We start from the raw sequence: 20,485 nt of genomic DNA, 5'->3' as shown, positions 1-20,485 counted from the left end.
TAACCCTCAAAACCATCACCCACTCACTTTTTTGCTTCCTCTCACTCTATTACTTTGGTGGTGTCAAGTCAATTTGATAACAGGGTCCTTTAATGTACCATTTAACAACTCATTGACTCCTCCTTAAAACTGAAGTTACAGCTTAGCTCCTAGCCTGACACACACAGACATTAAATGACTTCATAAACCATGTAATATTACTTTACTTGTTCAATCAAGCAGTGATTACTTATACACAAGCGTACTTCCCATACTTTAAAACATCGATTAATCACTCATCCCCACTTCAATTCCCGACACTAAACCCACCCATTTTCGAAATTATGCAGGCTAAGATATAGCAACATGAGAAAAATCTTGAAAAATTACATCATTATACAGTGAATTCAGATATATAGCAATATAGCTGCTAGGAAACGAAAGAGAATTCAAAACATATAAAAACTGAAAGATAAAACGAGATACATAAATCACAAACTCTGCTCGAGATAGTGTCAACTTAAGCATACAAAACACAAAATTCAGTATTCAATTTACAAATCACACTTGTGTCACAGTGTATGAAACGAAGTACACGTTTATAAATAATATATAAATTGATATGAAGAAGGACACGTACAAGTGGAGTTAGACTTTACAGCATACTAGTTCTCCACAGGTGACCATGGTTACAGATTTAAAACAATAAAAATTTACAAAAATCAACAATAAAGTTCATTTCAAGATCTGTAGGTCAATCTCTGTCACATAAAAGGTTGTACAACACACAAAGTACAAAATGAAATGTCCCTGAAAAAGAAGCACACAAAAGTGGTTTTTATTTGAGGCACAAAACAAGTTTGACACACTATGTCATAGTCTTCGCTCGAGGGGTACGCGATTGTTTTCAGTGCTCAACGTTCGTGGAAATCAGTCCAGGTGGATGACGCACATTGTCTTAAATTTGAAAAAACGGGTGTACTGATAGCGATGCAAGATTGTCCACAGAAAAGAGTCTTTCCAAATTTTCTTTGTGGCACACATACACACAAGATTACAAGTTCAGGTGTACACAGCGTTGGTGACTGTAATGACTCAAAGTCTCTCTGATCCGATCACAGCTCTGCACGCTAATATTTTTAAATACAGATGTAGAGATAGTGTCCAACAATGTCTTTTCGTCCATAAATAACGTCGCAGGCTACATCAACGTTGAGTGGTTAATATCCTTTCACTTTCTGAACATTTCGGATTGTTATTAATGTTAAGTTGAGAAGCGGCCAGCAGCCTCCTGTCATTTCACAACAGAAAGTCTCACTGTTAGTTTGGTATGAAGACACAGTCGCTTTGTTCATTAAGTGTGAACACACAGTCTCAATGTTCTTTAGGTTTGAAAACAACAGTAAGGCTCACTCGGACATCGTGTAGTGATTTGTTGACAGCTGCATGGAATCCTCACATATCATCGTTTGTATGTAAACAATGCGGCTCGCGCTTCCCGGTTTCAAAACGTGGGTGAGCCCTCAGGATACCCAGCCGTCAGTCCCCTTGAGATGGCTGCTTGCGTCGCACATTCTTTTGTCAGCGACAGGTAATCCGCTGGCCGTCTGGCTTCAGACGGCCGTTTACGCTGAGAGCGGCAAACCCTGGCACGCTCCCCCAGCTGTCTGACCGTCTGCTCTGTGCATGTGCCTGGCAGAGTCTTTAGTAGTTGCACCTCGTACTTGTTCCAGCCCTCTCGTTCCGGATGGCATCTGCTCCACTCCCATGTCTCCTTGCAGTATGTGGCTGGTGCGATCTTTAAGAGGCTCCTTGGCTTTTCGCATGATGCTCTGTCACATCTGGTGAACATATAACAAAATAAAACAAAACCAATACGCAATCTTCATCAGGGCAACTACAGCCAATGATACGCTTAATGTTACACTGATCTATCTCCCTCGCCGTCTTCCTGACTCCTCCTGATGACAACTGAACTTCTTTCATGAGAAAAATCTCGTTTACTATGAGTTCAAAATTCTTATATTTTTCATAGGATAACTTCATTTAATTACTACTAGTGCTTCTTCTTACAACGGACTTGAAACTGTATATCTCGTCTCAGCTGACTTCTTCAATGTTTCTCATTCTCTGAATACTTTGATAAGGGAAATGTGGTTTCCAATCGAGTTGGCGCTTTGCGGTGTTTCTTGTTCTATGAGTCAGCGCCGGCCGCGGTAGTCTAGCGGTTCTAGGAGCTCAGTCCGGAACCGCGCGACTGCTACGGTCGCAGGTTCGAATCCTGCCTCGAGCATGGATGTGTGTGATGTCCTTAGGTTAGTTAGGTTTAAGTAGTTCCAAGTTCTAGGGGACTGATGACCACAGATGTTAAGTCCAGTAGTGCTCAGAGCCATTTAAACCATTTTATGAGCCAGCAATGTTTCGTAAGGCTCACAGAATACTGACTCTTCTTGTATCTCTTCCTTGGCCATAGGAAAACTCTATACCCCACGGTAAATATCATCTCTTTTTTTGATAACGAGTGGCTCATTTGCATTTACTCCAGTTAGCAAATAACTGGAGTAAATGCAAATGAGCCACTCGTTATCGACTAGAGAGATGATATTTACCGTGGGGGATAAAGTTTTCCTATGCCAAGGAAGAGATACAAGAAGAGTCAGTATTCTGTGTGTACTCCACTTTACTTCATGAAACACACGAAATGAATCAGGAAGCATTGAATTTGCAGTTACTTATTTTGAAATACTAAATTTTGAAAGTAAAGTTAAATGGACTTAATGACTGGCTTAACTTGATCTTTGTTATGTAAAAAAAAAAATGATTTTCACTAACCTCAAGATAACGTAATTCAGAGTTTAGAAAAAGGCAAGCAGTTTACTTTCTATTATTGAAAGATTGAATTGAATCTTCTTTTAAGCAAATGAGCAACTCATTTTACTTTTAAAATAACAACAATAAAATACATAACCAATGCATGAGGACTCACTCGCTAAGTTAAATAGAGAAAAAATGAAACTACGCACTGTTAATTTGTGCTGTATTTTCAGTTATCAGTTTTGCCAGCGAAATTTTACGTTACTTTCCGTCAATGAAGTTAAAAGTAAAATTTACGAATTAGTGTAGCCTCTGTTATGCAATACAAGAATGAACAGTTACTGAGGCAGAAAATTTATAATGAAACTGGTCATTAGCAAACACACGAAACTGGCAGTAAATAGTTAATCAGTTTTCATATGCTTACAACACTCAGTGATTGCATGGAAAGTAATAGGACCCTGCCAGGTAATAATGGACAATAACAACACAGGTGCCCTACAAGTTTTAACTATTGCAAGTTAATCATACTTTGTGAAAGAAATATATCTGGGTAAAGCGTCTACATTCCTATATCACTCAGTTAACAAACGTACGATGTTGTGGCTTTGCAGACGACGAAAAATGTAGCCAACGACATTTCTGAGATGCCGTTGTCGCTGTTTGAGAACCTCGAGTCGTCTCCAGAGCCGTAGATAATTACAGGGCGGGCACTAGTTAGAATTTCAGCTTCCTCAGCCTGCCCACTGCAACCGTGCTCTCAATACTCGCGGATTAGCGAATCAGGCGCGTCTGCGCTGGCGCAAGCACAGGGCACACCGCGTCGGCGGGAGCGCCCAACGAACACTCCCGCGCTCCCTTTACTCAAGCTGCTCTGCCTCCACTCTGCTTGCAACGCGACAGTGAGACTCCATATGCATAGACAACAACGGCACAGCTACTGCCATTACGTCGTTGCTATCGATACATTAAATAAAGTTTCCTTGGGTATTACCCAGCAATTGATAATACACTCCTGGAAATTGAAATAAGAACACCGTGAATTCATTGTCCCAGGAAGGGGAAACTTTATTGACACATTCCTGGGGTCAGATACATCACATGATCACACTGACAGAACCACAGGCACATACACACAGGCAACAGAGCATGCACAATGTCGGCACTAGTACAGTGTATATCCACCTTTCGCTGCTATTCTCCCATGGAGACGATCGTAGAGATGCTGGATGTAGTCCTGTGGAACGGCTTGCCATGCCATTTCCACCTGGCGCCTCAGTTGGACCAGCGTTCGTGCTGGACGTGCAGACCGCGTGAGACGACGCTTCATCCAGTCCCAAACATGCTCAATGGGGGACAGATCCGGAGATCTTGCTGGCCAGGGTAGTTGACTTACACCTTCTAGAGCACGTTGGGTGGCACGGGATACATGCGGACGTGCATTGTCCTGTTGGAACAGCAAGTTCCCTTGCCGGTCTAGGAATGGTAGAACGATGGGTTCGATGACGGTTTGGATGTACCGTGCACTATTCAGTGTCCCCTCGACGATCACCAGAGATGTACGGCCAGTGTAGGAGATCACTCCCCACACCATGATGCCGGGTGTTGGCCCTGTGTGCCTCGGTCGTATGCAGTCCTGATTGTGGCGCTCGCCTCCACGGCGCCAAACACACATACGACCATCATTGGCACCAAGGCAGAAGCGACTCTCGTCGCTGAAGGCGACACGTCTCCATTCGTCCCTCCATTCACGCCTGTCGCGACACCACTGGAGGCGGGCTGCACGATGTTGGGGTGTGAGCGGAAGACGGCCTAACGGTGTGCGGGACCGTAGCCCAGCTTCATGGAGACGGTTGCGAATGGTCCTCGCCGATACCCCAGGAGCAACAGTGTCCCTAATTTGCTGGGAAGTGGCGCTGCGGTCCCCTACGGCACTGTGTAGGATCCTACGGTCTTGGCGTGCATCCGTGCGTCGCTGCGGTCCGGTCCCAGGTCGACGGGCACGTGCACCTTCCGCCGTCCACTGGCGACAACATCGATGTACTGTGGAAACCTCACGCCCCACGTGTTGAGCAATTCGGCGGTACGTCCACCCGGCCTCCCGCATGCCCACTATACGCCCTCGCTCAAAGTCCGTCTACTGCACATACGGTTCACGTACACGCTGTCGCGGCATGCTACCAGTGTTAAAGACTGCGATGGAGCTCCGTATGCCACGGCAAACTGGCTGACAATGACGGCGGCGGTGCACAAATGCTGCGCAGCTAGCGCCATTCGACGGCCAACACCGCGGTTCCTGGTGTGTCCGCTGTGCCGTGCGTGTGATCATTGCTTGTACAGCCCTCTCGCAGTGTCCGGAGCAATGTGTTCTTTTTTCCATTTCCAGGAGTGTAGTTTCATTATAAATACTTTCAATTATATAGGTCACAAATAAATACACTATTACATCGATTAATTACTAAATATAGTTTCTCTAATACAGCTTACAGATTCAGAATCAGAAGTACAGTACAGGTTATCAACGGATGTTTTTCTATGGTGCGGAAGGTATTTTATCTGCATTTTCGGTGTTACTTTCTCTTAAATCGTGCCTCCCCGTTTTCGTCTTTTTCTTTGAAAAGTGCAATTGTAAAGCTCTGCAGATTCTGTATTTCAAATTCTATAAGGGGTTGAGGTGTGGGTTCAGAAGTGGCATCGCTCTGAGCTGCATCCCTGTGACCTCTAAGTTTCTGAATTTCCGCTTCATTTATCTGCTAAATTCTACTTCGCATACTTCGTCATTAATATGCACGTGATCCTGCTTGTTCCTCATGTTATTCTCAGTTTGCTATGCTGTTTCCCACACTCGCTAGTATCTACATCTTAAATATTTCCCTTTGTCGCTCCATTTCTGAACTAATGTCTTCTATTTCTAAATTCTTTAAAGGCTCATTCATTGTAAACTTCTAGCTCTCACTTTGGTAAGTTTTGACATGTCTTAACTGTGGTGTCAACGTTAGACACCACGTTAGAGGTTGCGATAATCGATAGTGGTCCAGCACTTGCAACCTATCTGGACTCGCTGGCGTTTGCACGGCCGCCGTATGGCACGGACAGACTGGCAGATCGCACCGGCCGAGTCAGCTACAGGTCGAGAGCGAAGTCAGATTAGAATAGCCTTCAGCGGGCTAGGTTCGCAGTCTCCAGTTCGCCCATGTATTACGCACGTAATACCAGAATTGTGTTATCTTGCTTGTTGTATAATCCAGTTAATGTTTGTTAATGAGTCATTTGTATTCAAGAAAGATAGTTGTTATTAGATATGTTCCAGGAGTGCAGTAGCAGGACAAAGTTAATGGTTCAAATGGCTCTGAGCTCTATGTGACTTAACATCTGAGGTCAGCAGTCCCCAAGAACATAGAACTACGTAAACCTAACTAACTTAACGACATCACACACATCCATGCCCGAGGCAGGATTCGAACCTGCGACCGTAGCTGTCGTTCGGTTCCAGACTGAAACGCCTAGAACCGCTCGTCCACTGCGGCCGGTGACAAAGTTAAGTATAAGTTATTTACTAAAGTATTCCAGTACTAATTATTATAGAATGTTCCAGATTCCTACAACCACCCCACTCATGCTAGCCTCTATCATCCCACTGCAAATCCCAGGGGTACCAATCAAAAAGCATCCTGCATTTGTGTGAGGTAAAAACATGCTGCCATAGACCTTCGTATCACTAACACCATCGTAAACTTTAACACACCTAACCTTAGAATAAAACGAATCACCCTATGGTAAAATTTCTCAAATCTCGTTTACCCACTGAAATTCAATTCCCTTATAACACACAAAAATCTGTCTTTTTCTGTGGGAAGTGAGGTGCGTCCTCGACGGAACAGCTGTGTTTCTTTTTCTAGCTCCTATTTTTTTTACGTTAGCCAGTCCTAGCAGTTCTTACATTGTGTTAAACATTTGGTTTTTGTAGTGCCAATGGTAAACAGCATTTCACGCTCAAACGGAGACTTGAGTGTGGATTCTCATTCCGAGTTTCGATCTTTATCTCCTGGAGGAGGTGTATTTCGAAGTGAGTCATATTTTCTACGTTTTGGTCACAAAACCTTCTGAAAACGCCATTTTTTCCCTTCCACACGCTGGTGGCCATGCAGAGGAGGCTACTGTCACTCCAATGATGAACACCATGCGGTACCCCCACAAAATAGAGCTGTTCAGGCAAGTGGCGTTGACCTTTGCAGCTCACGGCTGGGCCTTTCTGGGGTTCGACTCTCTTGTTAGCCTGCATGCTCTAACAAAACCTGCTCGGTTAAAATTCAACTTAATGTTTCTAAAGTGGCTTTTATTTCACTGACCCAAATAGAGTATAAGAACGAGAAATACATTGGTTAACTATTGACAGTCACAGGTGCTGATATACATCTCATTAGCTGGTTTGGCTTAATTGTTCTGATGTGATTAGCCTTTTTAATTGTGATTTAATATTAGTTACAGGACATTTTTGTGAAAAACGTTCGTGTGACAGCATCACTTATAGTATCTAGATTAGATTAGATTAATTATTCATTCCACAGACCCATAAAGGAGGCAGTCCTCCTGGGTGTGGAACACGTCAGATAAACACACTACAAAAATGTAATTAGAAAAACTTGAGTTTCATTAATTTAATGATCTCCAGTCAATAAACAGTAAAATTATGTACGTGAATTAAATGTAAACTTCTAATATTTACAGGTTTAATACTTAAATCTGCTTTCCTTACATCCATCATTTAGATATTTGCTAGTTTCTTGGCTATTACAACCAAGTATTGTCAAAAATTAAATAAATTATTCATTTCAGTGATCCTCAGTTAATAACATCCAAATTATGTACAAGATTTAAAATTAAACTTCCACTAAATACAGACTTAAGACTTATATCTGCTATCCATTCAACCATCATTCACACAGTAGGTAGTTACTTGGCTGTTACAACCAAGTATTGTCAAAATTTAAAGTATAATAAATTTTCATTAAAATGATCTACTGCACTTACTGAGAAACTCATGGATGGAACAGAAGGAGTTGGCCACCAAAAATTCTTTTAAATTATGTTTAATTTGTGCCCTGTCTGAAAATAAACTCTTAATGGTTGCTGGTAACTTACTGAAAATATGCATTATGAATACTGGACCTCTTTCTGGGCAAGAGTAAATGATTATGTATGTGCTCCTATTCCTAGTATTGATTCTGTGTACTAAGCAGTTAGTTGGAACAAGAGATGTATTATTTACAACAAACTTCATTAAGGAATAAATATACTGAGAAGCTGTGGTTAATATGCCCAATTCTTTGCATAGGTAGCGACATGATGTTCTTGGATTTACACTACTCATTACTCTTACTAAATGCTTCTGTAATCTAAAATTTTTTTCTCTGTTTGTGGAGTTACCCCAAAATATGATAGCATATGACATATTGGATTGAAAATAAGCAAAATATACCAGTTTTTCTATATTTATATCTCCTATGTCTGACATCATTCGCATTGCAAACACAGACTTGTTTAGGCGCTTTAACAGTTCCTTAGTATGTTGCTCCCAACTGTATTTATTATCAAGTTGTAATCCCAAGAATTTTACACTCTCAACTTCTCCGATTTCCATGTCATCATATTTTATACACACACCAGAAGGAAATCTCGTGGAAATTCGGAACTGCATATAGTGGGTCTTTTCAAAGTTAAATGACAGTTAATTGGCTATGAACCACTCATTAATGTCAGTAAAAATTTGATTAGCTGCCTTTTCTAAATTTATATTTGATTTACAACAGTGAAGTACGGAAGAAGTGATGTGTTACGGTATGAGTGAGTTTTTCTTGATTAAAGTGTGGTTCCCTTATTGGGCTTACAAAAATATTAATTGTAGAACACATTTTACAGAACTGTGTACTGCTTTCAGTAGAACAACAGTTCAGCGATGATGACTGTACCCATATGACCATGTCATAAAGCATTATAAGTAAAGCAATCATTTTGGACAACAATAATCCTGAAACGGATTGCACTAGCCAGAGTCCTAACTGAACCCAATGGAACACTTATTTTTAGTCTTATTGACCAGGTTTCATCAATTCTAAGAGTGCCTTCATCAAAATTAAAACAATTAAAATGACCTATAACATAGTTACAAATTTATAGGAAAAGACATATTTTTTTATATAAAAAGTGTAAGTACTGACTAACAATAAAAGACAGAGGCATTACTTACATGTCACATATAAAATAATTAACAGGCCAGAAGGGCTTTAGTCACAAAATATATAAAAAGGATTGCGTGAAAGCGAGCCACTGTGAGCAGCTCGTACATGTACATCCACAGCTTGCAACGGACTGAGGCGCCCGCGTTAACAAGTGCGGGCAGGTGAACATGACATTGCAGCGAGAGAGCCATCTAGTAGCCGCAGGTACAACTTGGCTACTTAACATTCAGCTCTAGACAGGCAAAAATTATAATGAATATTCTTCAGTACATAATGTAAAAAGTAATATTATGCTTAACAGCGACAGATAAAGTAACATTTTGTCTGCATCAGAGCTTAGCAGTACAGTTTGAAGCATAAAAATGTCGTTATAGAAAATACAGGAAGGGCAGAATGACCCAGCTTGTAGAAAGCTATACAACATGAAATACAGCCATTTAATAAACGAAAAATTATGAGTTAACTTAGACGGAAAAAAAATATTTCGGTACGCCACACAAGGAGACTCGAAATTAAATGTCAAGTAACGGCTTTACACAGTTAAAGAAATTTTTGTCACGCAACTGTAGCTGTTCATTGAGTATGAGATTATCACTTCGAGAAAGATGTTTAGAAATCTCTAATTCTTCCAGAATGTCTAATTTACGTCCTTTCTTCTCGGTGTGCAAAATGTTGATATCGCAAACAGCTTCAGGTGCATGACCTGTAATTACAAGATTTCGGCAAAAGACGAATTTTGGGGGATAGTGCAATTTTTTCTTAAAAGGTGTTTTTTATATCTGGTTGTAAAGGCACGTCCTGTTTGTCCTACGTAGTAAGAACAGTAGGTATCGCAGACAATCTTATAGACGCCAGAAGTTTCTAAAGGGGAACTAATTGTTTTTAATTTATATATGACTTTTTTCCAAATTATTATTGGTAGAAAATGCAACGTTGCAGTTATATTTATTACGAAAAAGGCGTTGGATCTGATGGGAGATGGGCCCCACGAAAGGAATAGAGAAATATTTTTTGGATTAGATTCATTGATAGAGGTGCCGAGCGTAGTTACTTCTTTAGTTTTCTTTTTAAGGGTGTCATCTACTATGCTAGATTTATACTCGTTATTAAGTGCTATAGTTTTGAGTAAATTGATTTCGTCGTTGAACTTTTCTTTCGAAAGTAGAATGGATGTAGCTCGGTGAATAGCAGAATGAAAGAAGGCGTTTTTATCAGATTGTGGATGAATGGAGGGTGCAGATACGATCTGATCAGTATATGTTTCTTTACGAAAATGTTTGAATAAGATTTGAACATCTTCTATTGTAAGCGTCAAATGAAGAAAGTTTAATTGGCGGGCCTCGTTTTCAAGTTCGATGGTGAAAGAACCAAGCAGCCATGTTTAAAACTTTCCAATGGAACGCACTGGCAAAGAGTTAGGATGTCGATTTCATTCCAGATCACAGCTACCTTCTCTGGTTTCAGGTTTTGAGGAGCAGTAGCCCGACATTCCTTCATAGACATTCAGACACTTCTTTGAAAGAGTCCCCAGCACAGCTGAAGCTGTCATAAAGACAAAGAGTGGTCGAATTCCTTATCAATGCCCATTAATAGTTGTCTGTGTATTTTTCATCAGATAGTGTATCTCACCGTATCTGAACACTTCTGTGCATACCAATGCAAGGCTTTGAACATATGAACTGCACTGATCGGCCCATTCTCGAGTCACCAGCTGCCACATTGCACCTGGAGTTACTCTAATTTATTCAGTGCTGTACGTGGCGTGCAACTATTTCAGCAACACTGTCTCGAGTTTCTATTCGGTGTTAAGGAACTTTTCAGCACGATCACGTAACTACCTGTCTATATGTGTGAACGCACTGTCTCCTGTGAATACGTGAACAGTGGCTTGTTGCCGGAAGGCATCTGTGGCCAGCATTGGTCAGCTTCTCGCTCGTATCATGAACGCAGCAGGTATTATTCCGGAACAAGAGAGAAAGTGCCTACTCCAGTTTCGGAGTTTCGGCTGTGGGAAGAGCCGTACGAATTCCATTTCCCGGGGCAGCGGGAGCAACAAGGCGCCGGCGGCCTGCCTGCATAATGCAGCCGGGAAATTGAAGCGAACTGGCGCCAGTAGCCGTGGGGAGCCAGTCCCGCCGACGAATTACATTTCACTTCTTGTTCCCGTCCGCGTCGCAAACAAATTCAGAACTGTGACGCTGAACAGGGTGACGATATCATTTCTTGACGTGAATGCTCAAATCCCGGAAATCGCTTCTATGATTCGACCGTTGGAACATGTCTACATTTTTTTCACCGTTGCTAGTCTGACAGTCAGCACCATTTGCTTGCACACTGTTAAAGATTCCAAGTACTCTGTTCACGGCAGTGGGGAACAGTATTGTGACTGAGAGTTTTTTTTTTCCTTTATCATCCAAACAGTAACAGCATTCACTACGTATTGTAGAAGTGAGGCTCTTAAAAGGCTCTAAGCGCTATGGAACTTAACATCTGAGGTCATCAGTTCCCTGGACTTAGAACTACGTAAACCTAACTACCCTAAGGACATCACACACATCCATGCCCGAGGCAGGTTTCGAACCTGTGACCGTAGCAGCAGCACGGACTGAAGTGGCTAGAACCGCAAGGCTAGAAGTGACTTCAAGTGAATAACGTAAGAGACTGTTACACTTGCTGTTGTGCTAACATACAAACGAACAGTAAGAGATACTGTGTGTATTTTTAATGTATTGCGTATCTCTTCTTCTGGCGATGAAGCCACCATCATCAGTGTTTAGGTCCTTCAGTTCTTTAGTCTCCAGACTCTCTTCCACGAACACTCATATCTTCAACATCATCCTGCTTCATATTGCCATGTTGTTCTAGATACAGTGGATTCAGGAAAGCATTGCAAATGATATAGTCAGTTATATCTGTTTTTTTGTTATTGGGTTTTTAAATCAGAGTTCGTTTACTTCTTATTATAACCGAACAGTGAGAAACTAAGTTAAACATATGAGACCATTTTATTGACGCCAGGTACTTTTTATGGTACCACACACCAGGAACGGTAATGCAATTATTTTATATAATACGAAGGAGGATTCCCTTCTCACTTTTGTGATCTAGCATTCACTGCACTGACTTCAGAAAACTTCTATATCTATTACATTCATTGTAGCGCTTCAGCGATTTTACAGTTCAAACTGCTTTTGCTCGGAATGAATTTTCTGCTTAAATAGGAGTCGTATTTGTTTTGTGTGAAGATAAACTCGATAATACGTGAACAGTGTTTTAGTATTGGAACAAATGTCCCTGCCCTATCTGCCGCCTTTTGTTCGCCTACCTTACACAACATCGATGGAGAAGAACCGTCAATGACCTTATTTTATTTTACTTGTAAGATTATATTATTCGCTCTTATTCTTAAAACATAGTTCTGTTGGATTACTGCGCTGCTTCTCGTGTCGTATATGTGTTCCAAAAGTTGTCTCCTCCACATCTCTGAAAAAAACTTCTCAAATTTGACTCATACGTCATCTTTGGTGATCGTGCTGGTGCAATGTGCATACGGTCGCAACCCCCCCCCCCTCACCTTTTTTTGTTGATAGACCAATGCTGGGTTTGTTTTTCTGTGCAAATGTTCCCATGAGTGGCACTGACCTTTCTGTTTCACCGCTCATTCAACAATATAAGTTCAGTAATCATTGGCCTCGTAATAATAGTTTCATTATTTTCTTTGCGTAAGTTACTCTGTAGCCAATACATATTTATAAGATTTAGTTGCCTTCGTGCTAAAGCTTCTTGATCATGTTCTGTATTTTCATTGATCCCTGGGCCTTTCTAATATTCATTGATCCCTGTGCCTTTCTAATTTTCATTGATCCCACTGCCTTTTTAATTTTCATTGATCCCAATATCTTTCTGTTTCTAGTGTCATTAATCAGTTCCAGCATTCTGTTCACTGCTAGGCAATATTTGTTGCAGGTAACCTAAACATTAGCATACTAAAAAGGGTAAAATATAAGATTAATTTTTATATGGTTGACTGTCTCATACTTACGTCGGTGACTTCATATATCAAGCTATAGTTCACTGAAATAGAGCTTACATTATGTCGAAAGATTTATTACGTATCTCCAGGTATTGCTACATTACTTTTGTAATCGAATCTACATTTAGCATTCCGTGATTAATATGGTTCCTTCTTACGACATAGGTACGCACAGACGAGTAAGCTTACAGTTTGTCTGTCATATACTACACTGGGCACATTTTGATTTTTAAGGTACACCTGTGAAAATGACGTTCGTTTTATTGTGTTACATCTTTTACAACCCTGACAGTGCGTGAACTGACTTCATAACACGATTCTAGGTGGTAGTTACAATACTTTACAGGAGTCGAAATTAACTGGAAACAAAAGACGTGCGACATATTTCGTAAAACCAACTACCGTTTTAGGGCAGTGGGTGGGAGTTTTATCAGGTTGTATAACAACCGTTGACCTGAACTTGGAAGCAAATAGTTTTAATTAAAGTCATTATCTGCTTCAACTCAGTTTCACAGTTTAATCTGGAAGCCATTTTTTCTAATCACAACTTCTGAATCAGAATCCTAAATTAATTTCACTCTACAGCTATTTAGTTACCTCCAATAATGTCGACGCGAAAAACTGCAGGAACATTTTGACACTCCATGTTCTGTATTTGGCGGATCATTTTATTGCTGGTTATAACTATTCAGGTTCGCGACGTTTTGGGCTTGGTACAAATAATTCGCGTTAGTTATTCTATGTTAGTGCACAGTATAATAACAGGGCTGAACGCTGAATGAATGGAGAACCTCAAGAACGTATTCTTCACCACATGTGAAAAAAAAACTGTGAAACTACACCTCACATTTTACTTAATTTTAACTCTGTATAATTTCTTTATCGATAATGTAAGGTAGTACATGTCATAAGAAACTCAGAATAATAAAATATTGAACAAAGAAATATCAGAAGTAAATAACAATGAAAATAATAATAATAGAAGTACCAGTAATTTTAACATGCAATTTAAGTATCACATTTCCTCCTTCTTAAACTTCATATCTCAGTTAAAACTCGAGCTTCAAAAGAGACTCACCAGCTCTGTCATCATTATACAGACAGAGTCATAAACGAGGAAAATTATTTAGTGCATAATGCCACACATTGAGCTACAAAAACAAAATTGTTTTTCCAACTTCCCCAAGTCAATAAATGGCTATACAATTAAATTGGATAAAACTGAGTAACATGAAGCGAACTTTAGAGAGGGGCTGCACAAGCCAGAAGGGAAGAGGAACAACACCGCAATCCTCGCTCACGTTGTACGTGGCGCACTTCCTTGAACCACAGGCCACTCTTTTCAGTTCTTTTACTTTACATACCAAGAGTCTGCTCACTGTACTTGTCGGCAACGAGTACTTCACAAGGTCTATACGATTACTTGGACTCTGCGATGAGTTGAAACTTTTCCGTTATCTTTCCAGCGCTGACCTATACAAATCCGGATTTTGGTGGCTCATGCTATGCACCCGTGCAAATGTAACAATTCCATATCTGGAATTTCTTCAGTGGTTCGTTAAAACGTTAACTTTTCTGTTTATTTTGTGAATAAAAAGTACATTAGAAAATGTTCATTAGTTGTTGTGCTAAGTAATATTTTTCTTCAGTTACGAATCACTTTATTTATAGCTTATGTAACACTTCTTAATCTAACCAATACTTAGGGAGCAATCGCTACTTTCTCGTAGCTCACAACCAGCTAACAGATACGTAAAATTACTATCGTGTAACATGGATTTCATAGAGCTGCTTCGTCTAAGTGAACGATGGTCACAAACTGAACGAAACGTTCCAGTAGTGAACGACGCTAGCTGGCAAATGTCATCGACTGGATGTGGCATACCTTTCCTTGTACGTATCCGCCGTAATAGGTAAATGCTAACTAGGAAATCTTCCGTGTAGCTGCTTGTTCCATAGCTGATTTCCAAGGATAGTTATTTCACTGTAATAGGTTGTCAGTGCACTTTTATAACGAGATTTGCTAGGCCTCACAGTACTACAACATTTAACACGCGCAAAAGCGGTAATAACAGCTCTACCAAGGCGCCCACGGCTGACACAACTACTGAGTCACTGTGTCTAATTTCACACTATTAATTACGGAATTAATAATATACGAAATTTAACTCCCGTTTGGAAGATGTCCTGCGTCAGGTACAAAATTTGTCAAGTATCACTCTGAATCAAGGTCCTAATCCGGTTGTAGACACCTCCAAGAAATTATTCTAGACCCAGTCGTGAAGCGGTGAACTAGTGCATGAGCGGTGGCCGTTGAAGACAGGTTGCAGACAGTTTGTGACGCTCGTCGTAGCTAGAAACCTGCGCGTCGGCTCCAGAAGTAGACCCAACGAATGACTCTCCAGCTGACTTTCTAGTCGGGCTGTGTAGCCCATGTAAATACCAGGCGGGCAGAATGATACCAAGCAACGCTCTATTTCAGCCCAAGGACAGGCGATACAAAGTAGGGCGCAAACGTGTCGTCCTTTGTAGACCACACCTCAACTACTATTTTAGCCGCACGAGATCTCGGTGCCTAACGCCTGCTATGCAGGCAACCCAAATGACAACTCTGTACTGCGCGGAGCCTATACATGCCGTGGTAGATAGCACGCTGATCACCAATAATATCTTATGTTAATTATTGACTAGGTCTGTCGTAAAGAAAATACTTCAAGAGATGATTTCACGTGCGTAATAAATTCAGGTACATACATACGACCAACTTTTCAAAACACTTGATGTCTACTGGTGGTCAAACATGAGTCTGATATGAAATCATGTATGTTTTGACCCGCTCTACAAACTCCTATAATCAACTCCCGTCAAAATTCGTTATAAAAACTTCAAAAATTGCTGGTGAAAAGTAGCAAATGCAACAAATACCATTTTGTCTTCTGGTGTGAATGTATCAATATGAATGAAGTCCGTTAGTTTATTTTATGTTTTATTAAGCGACGTTTGCTACAACATAAGACTGGCAAACTGAAGAAAAACATTTAAACTGATCAACAATGACCAATTGGTATTGGTTTTAAATATTAAATTATCTTTACGCATGGTTTTTTTATTTCTTATTTTATTTATTTATTCATTCTGTCTGTTCGACTTACAGAAATCGGATGCAAAAACGTTGTTATGTTAAGATCGAGAATATAATAAATAGTGGACCCGCATTTTTCTCTGATTTTCGCCTATTTTAGTGAGAAGAGAATCTCTGTTCCATGTGACTGCTGTACTTTGCAGTTCGAAGACACTCTTCTTTACCCAATGTTGGAGTTTTTGGCCAAGTAGAAAAGAAATTCCACAAAATTTCAGAAATTTTATATCCAAAGACATACCAAAAAGTTTCCGTTGAAGTACGTGAAACAAGGAAACTCTTTAAAATATTTGTTACAAGCAACTACGTAAAAATTTGAAGCCTATAAATAGGATCGGTGATCTGCAAAAGATTCATTTGAAAAAATACATAGCCGATGAAAGGGTAATTTTTGTGAAAAAGAATATTCGTCTCAGAAACTTTTCTGATGATTTTTCAAAGTGCTTTTTTCCATTACACTGTTGTGGATACAATTTTAACAAAGTAACCTATAGACCCGATGTGTCATTTCTCAAGTGGATTGGACAAGAAAAGTGATATGATGGAGAAAAACCATTAAGCTTCACATCTGGATAAAATCGGAGAGAAAATGAGTTACTGGTACTTAAGTTATTCACCGAGATAATCAGCCTTCTATGTAATGACTTTATTGCACAAGATACTGTTTGTGAGTCTTAGAATATGAGCGTGTTTTTGGAAATATAATGTGAACACTGTCATTGGAAATGAAGCAAATTCCTTTTTTTTCTTTCTACTTTTGGTGTTAAGGTGCTTTATTGTGTATTGAAAAGTGAATTTTCAAAAAATAAAATGTATTTACCAATTCTGTGTAAATTAGAACTAATCAAAATGCATTATGTCGACATTAACTTATATCAAAAGGCATATTGCCCAATAGAAAACAAGAAACGACATTTAGTCTATCACAAAAGTCCTCAGATCTTGAAAGGAAAAAAAAAGCATTACATTGTAATAAATATATTTTTATGAGCAGCTCTGGCTGAGTGTTTTGTTGATAATCCGAAGAAATAAACAAACTTTTTTGTGACAAATGTTTTTCACCACTTCCGGAAATTTTACTTTCTGTGACATTATACGTTTCGAAAAGTTGCGCCTCATACATGTAGTGAACCAGAACGCCACTGAGAAACTTTAAGAGGTTATTTTGGTAGAAGGAATCTAAGGAGTCATTCGGCTCATTATAGAGTCACTGCGTTTTTGTTTTTGTTTTTTTGCCCTAGTTAGCATTTTACGTGTACTGCACTGAAAATATTGCACAAGAGTGCAAATAACGACGGTGATCGTCCATTATACCAATATTGTGTTAATCGTTGTCGCAGTTCGTCGACGTTACCCGGAAGCAGAAGAACAGAGATTTTATATTTAATGTAGCCCCATACACAGGAGTCCGTTGGGGTTAACTGAGGTGTTCGCGGTGACCAGAATATTGCTCCACCACGCCCAGTCCACGTCGGCACATTCCTACGGAGATTCGCTACAATTGCAAGACAATAAAGTGGTAGCGCACCACCTTACTGGAAAATGAATTCTGTGTCTATATCCTGCTGTAATTGACGCATTAGATAATGTTCAATTTGTCCACGTACGACATGCCAGTTACAGCTGGACCGTAAACTTTTACGTCTTTCAACACACAAAAATTTACCTTAGGCGAGTCCCATACATGTTAGATTACTTGACGTGTTTTCTGCTCATCCTGTATCCGGACATTATGCCGATTCACTTTACCACAGGTATGGAAGTGGCTTCGTAACTGAACGCAATTTTATTAAGAAGATAATTTTCAGTCTGTATTTTGTTAAACATTTCTACACAAAATTCATTTCGTTTTTCTTTGTCACTTTCTCTTAAAGGTTGCAACAGTTCCAACTCGTACGATTTGAATGACAGGTGTTTCCGTAATACCTTCCACTCTGTAACATTAGGCACATTCAGTTCTAGGCTGGCACGCCTCTTTGACTTACCCAGACTACGAATGTATGACCGCCAAACTTGTCCAAATGCTGCATGGCAGACTACTGGCCGACCCTTACACAGCGTCCTGTGTGGTAGAGGAAAGGTGCCTATTATGCGAAGTTCCCTAATATGAGACACATCAACCGTGCTCATGTTAGGGGTTGCACTCTGGTGGAGAGTTTCTTAAACACGTCTATTGTGTGCCAGACGACGCCACAGCGAGTAGGAAGCCATAGTTGAGCCGGACACAGTACGTAGACGTTGATACAAAATTTCTTGTGTTTGGAGTTTTTGCGACATCGGTGTTGAGACAATATTTCAGCTTAGAGGTAGGTGGATATTACTGCACTATTTTATTGTTGTTACTTGTAACGGTATTACCTATAATTTATTGACAATTAGGTTCATTTTCCAACGAACGTTGTTAGCAAGTAGGTGATTCTTTGTGTAAGATGGCGAAATTCCTAATATGCGATAGAATGGGGATCCAAATACGCGACAGTGTCGCATATTACGATACCTATCGCATATTGGGGGAACTCGTTCTCCCACGATTTTTTATATGTAATTTACGCAATACTATCATGAGATAACAATGTTTCATCATTTACTGTAGTAAAATTTTGGCAACTGCGTTTATTTTAATTCGATTAAATTATGATAAACAGGGATTACTTTGACTAGTCTTATGATCAGAAATTGGAATGTTTTCTGGAACTTGATGGATGGTGCACCTGCAGGTTCAATATCAGCTTGTCATCCAAGCGGCTGGATACAAACTCACATTTTTACTCAGTGGTTTGATCATTTTGTGAGTCATGTAAAGCCATCTTCAAATGACCCTGTCATTTTGATTCTTGATGGGCATTAATCCCAAACAAAGAATCTCGATGTGTTAGATGAAGCACATGAAAGCAATGTTCATGTTGTATGTTTTCCACCTCACTCAACGCATAAAATGCAGCCACTTGAGGTCGGATATATGGGGCCTTTGAAAACTTACTATGGCCAAGAGATATAAACGTGGTTGGGAAGTAACCCAGGTCGTGTTATCTCCTCATTATTAATAGACAAGTTATTTGGTGCAGCTTACAACCGAGCAGCAACAATGGAAGCATCTGTGAATGCCTTCCGAAAAACGGGTTTCATCTCATGCAACAGATACATCTTTAGGGAACATGAATTTTCAACTCATCGCCATGCTAACGCTCTTCAAGAAAGAGATGCCAGAAACGAAAATGAAACTACTGATGGTGATGGTCAAGCTGTCAGCCCGGAGGACATCAGACCTCTCCCACACATCGGAAAACCACTTGGAGTTAGTCAAATAGGTCAAACATCGTGTTAGTGCTCTGCTACGTAACTAACTTCAACTCTTTATGTGAAGCAATTGCAAGAATCTAAACAGAAGAAATCAGAGGTTGAAGCTAAGAAAGCAGCGAGAAAGTTATTTGGGGAGAAGAGTGGAAAATCTTTCAATCGTAGACCTAAAGCAGAAGAATCATCTAGTGACTCGGCATCCGGTGTCCATCTTGATGACAGTGGGGATTCAGGCAGCAGTGATGACGATGATGCAGAGTGTCTGTTCTGTACTAAGTGCTTTTCTGAAGGCAAACACTGGGAGAAATGGGCACACTGCACGAAATGTTATCGCTGGGCTCACGATTGCGGTGTCACAGAAGACAATTTTATTTGCCCCGGATGCCGTAAATATAAGTGTGAAATGAGTGAAGGATAACAGAAATGAATGAAAGTGTAAAAATTTTATTTTCATATGTCATTATTATGTAATAAAATCATCATAGCAAAATATTATTACTGTCTCATATTAGGAAACCTTGATCTCATTTCTACGAAATGCCTTGTATGTGAAGTTTTAATAACTACTCTGAAAGATTGTTTGTTTTTGCAAACACGATAATTGTATGATAAAATTAAATAATGCAAGATCTTATTACCATCATAAAAAATACGATTGCATTTACTTTTAGGTCTTTCAAATGGGTTTATAAAAGTGTGTCTCATATTAGGCACTTTTCCTCTACACACCAGGTTCGGTGAAACTATTGTACCAACTAAAACAACTTGCCTCTGAAGTGGTAGCATGCGATATTTAGTCCTGAGTTGTCTTTGAACTGTAGCAGCGGATTTGGATTCATGAAACAATAGATAACAGTGTGCACGCTCTGCATCATTACTTGACTCCAGATGACTATTAGAATAACTCATTCGAGCACATCACCTAGCTGGAACGTCGAGAACTGACAGTGTTAGGCAGGAATAAATTTAGAAGATGTACTGCAT

The 20,485-nt window shown here is 40.0% G+C and overlaps 1 protein-coding gene across 1 annotated transcript in view; it reads left to right on the top strand.

Moving 5' to 3' along the window:
* Positions 1-20,485, top strand: part of LOC126336038 (voltage-dependent T-type calcium channel subunit alpha-1G-like) — a 741,513-nt gene that overhangs the window by 155,584 nt on the left and 565,444 nt on the right. The window lies entirely within an intron of this gene.

This window comes from Schistocerca gregaria, chromosome 2 (assembly GCF_023897955.1).
Source record: "Schistocerca gregaria isolate iqSchGreg1 chromosome 2, iqSchGreg1.2, whole genome shotgun sequence".
NCBI classification, from domain to species: Eukaryota; Metazoa; Arthropoda; class Insecta; order Orthoptera; family Acrididae; genus Schistocerca; species Schistocerca gregaria.
This window is presented reverse-complemented; position numbering and strand designations above follow the sequence as displayed.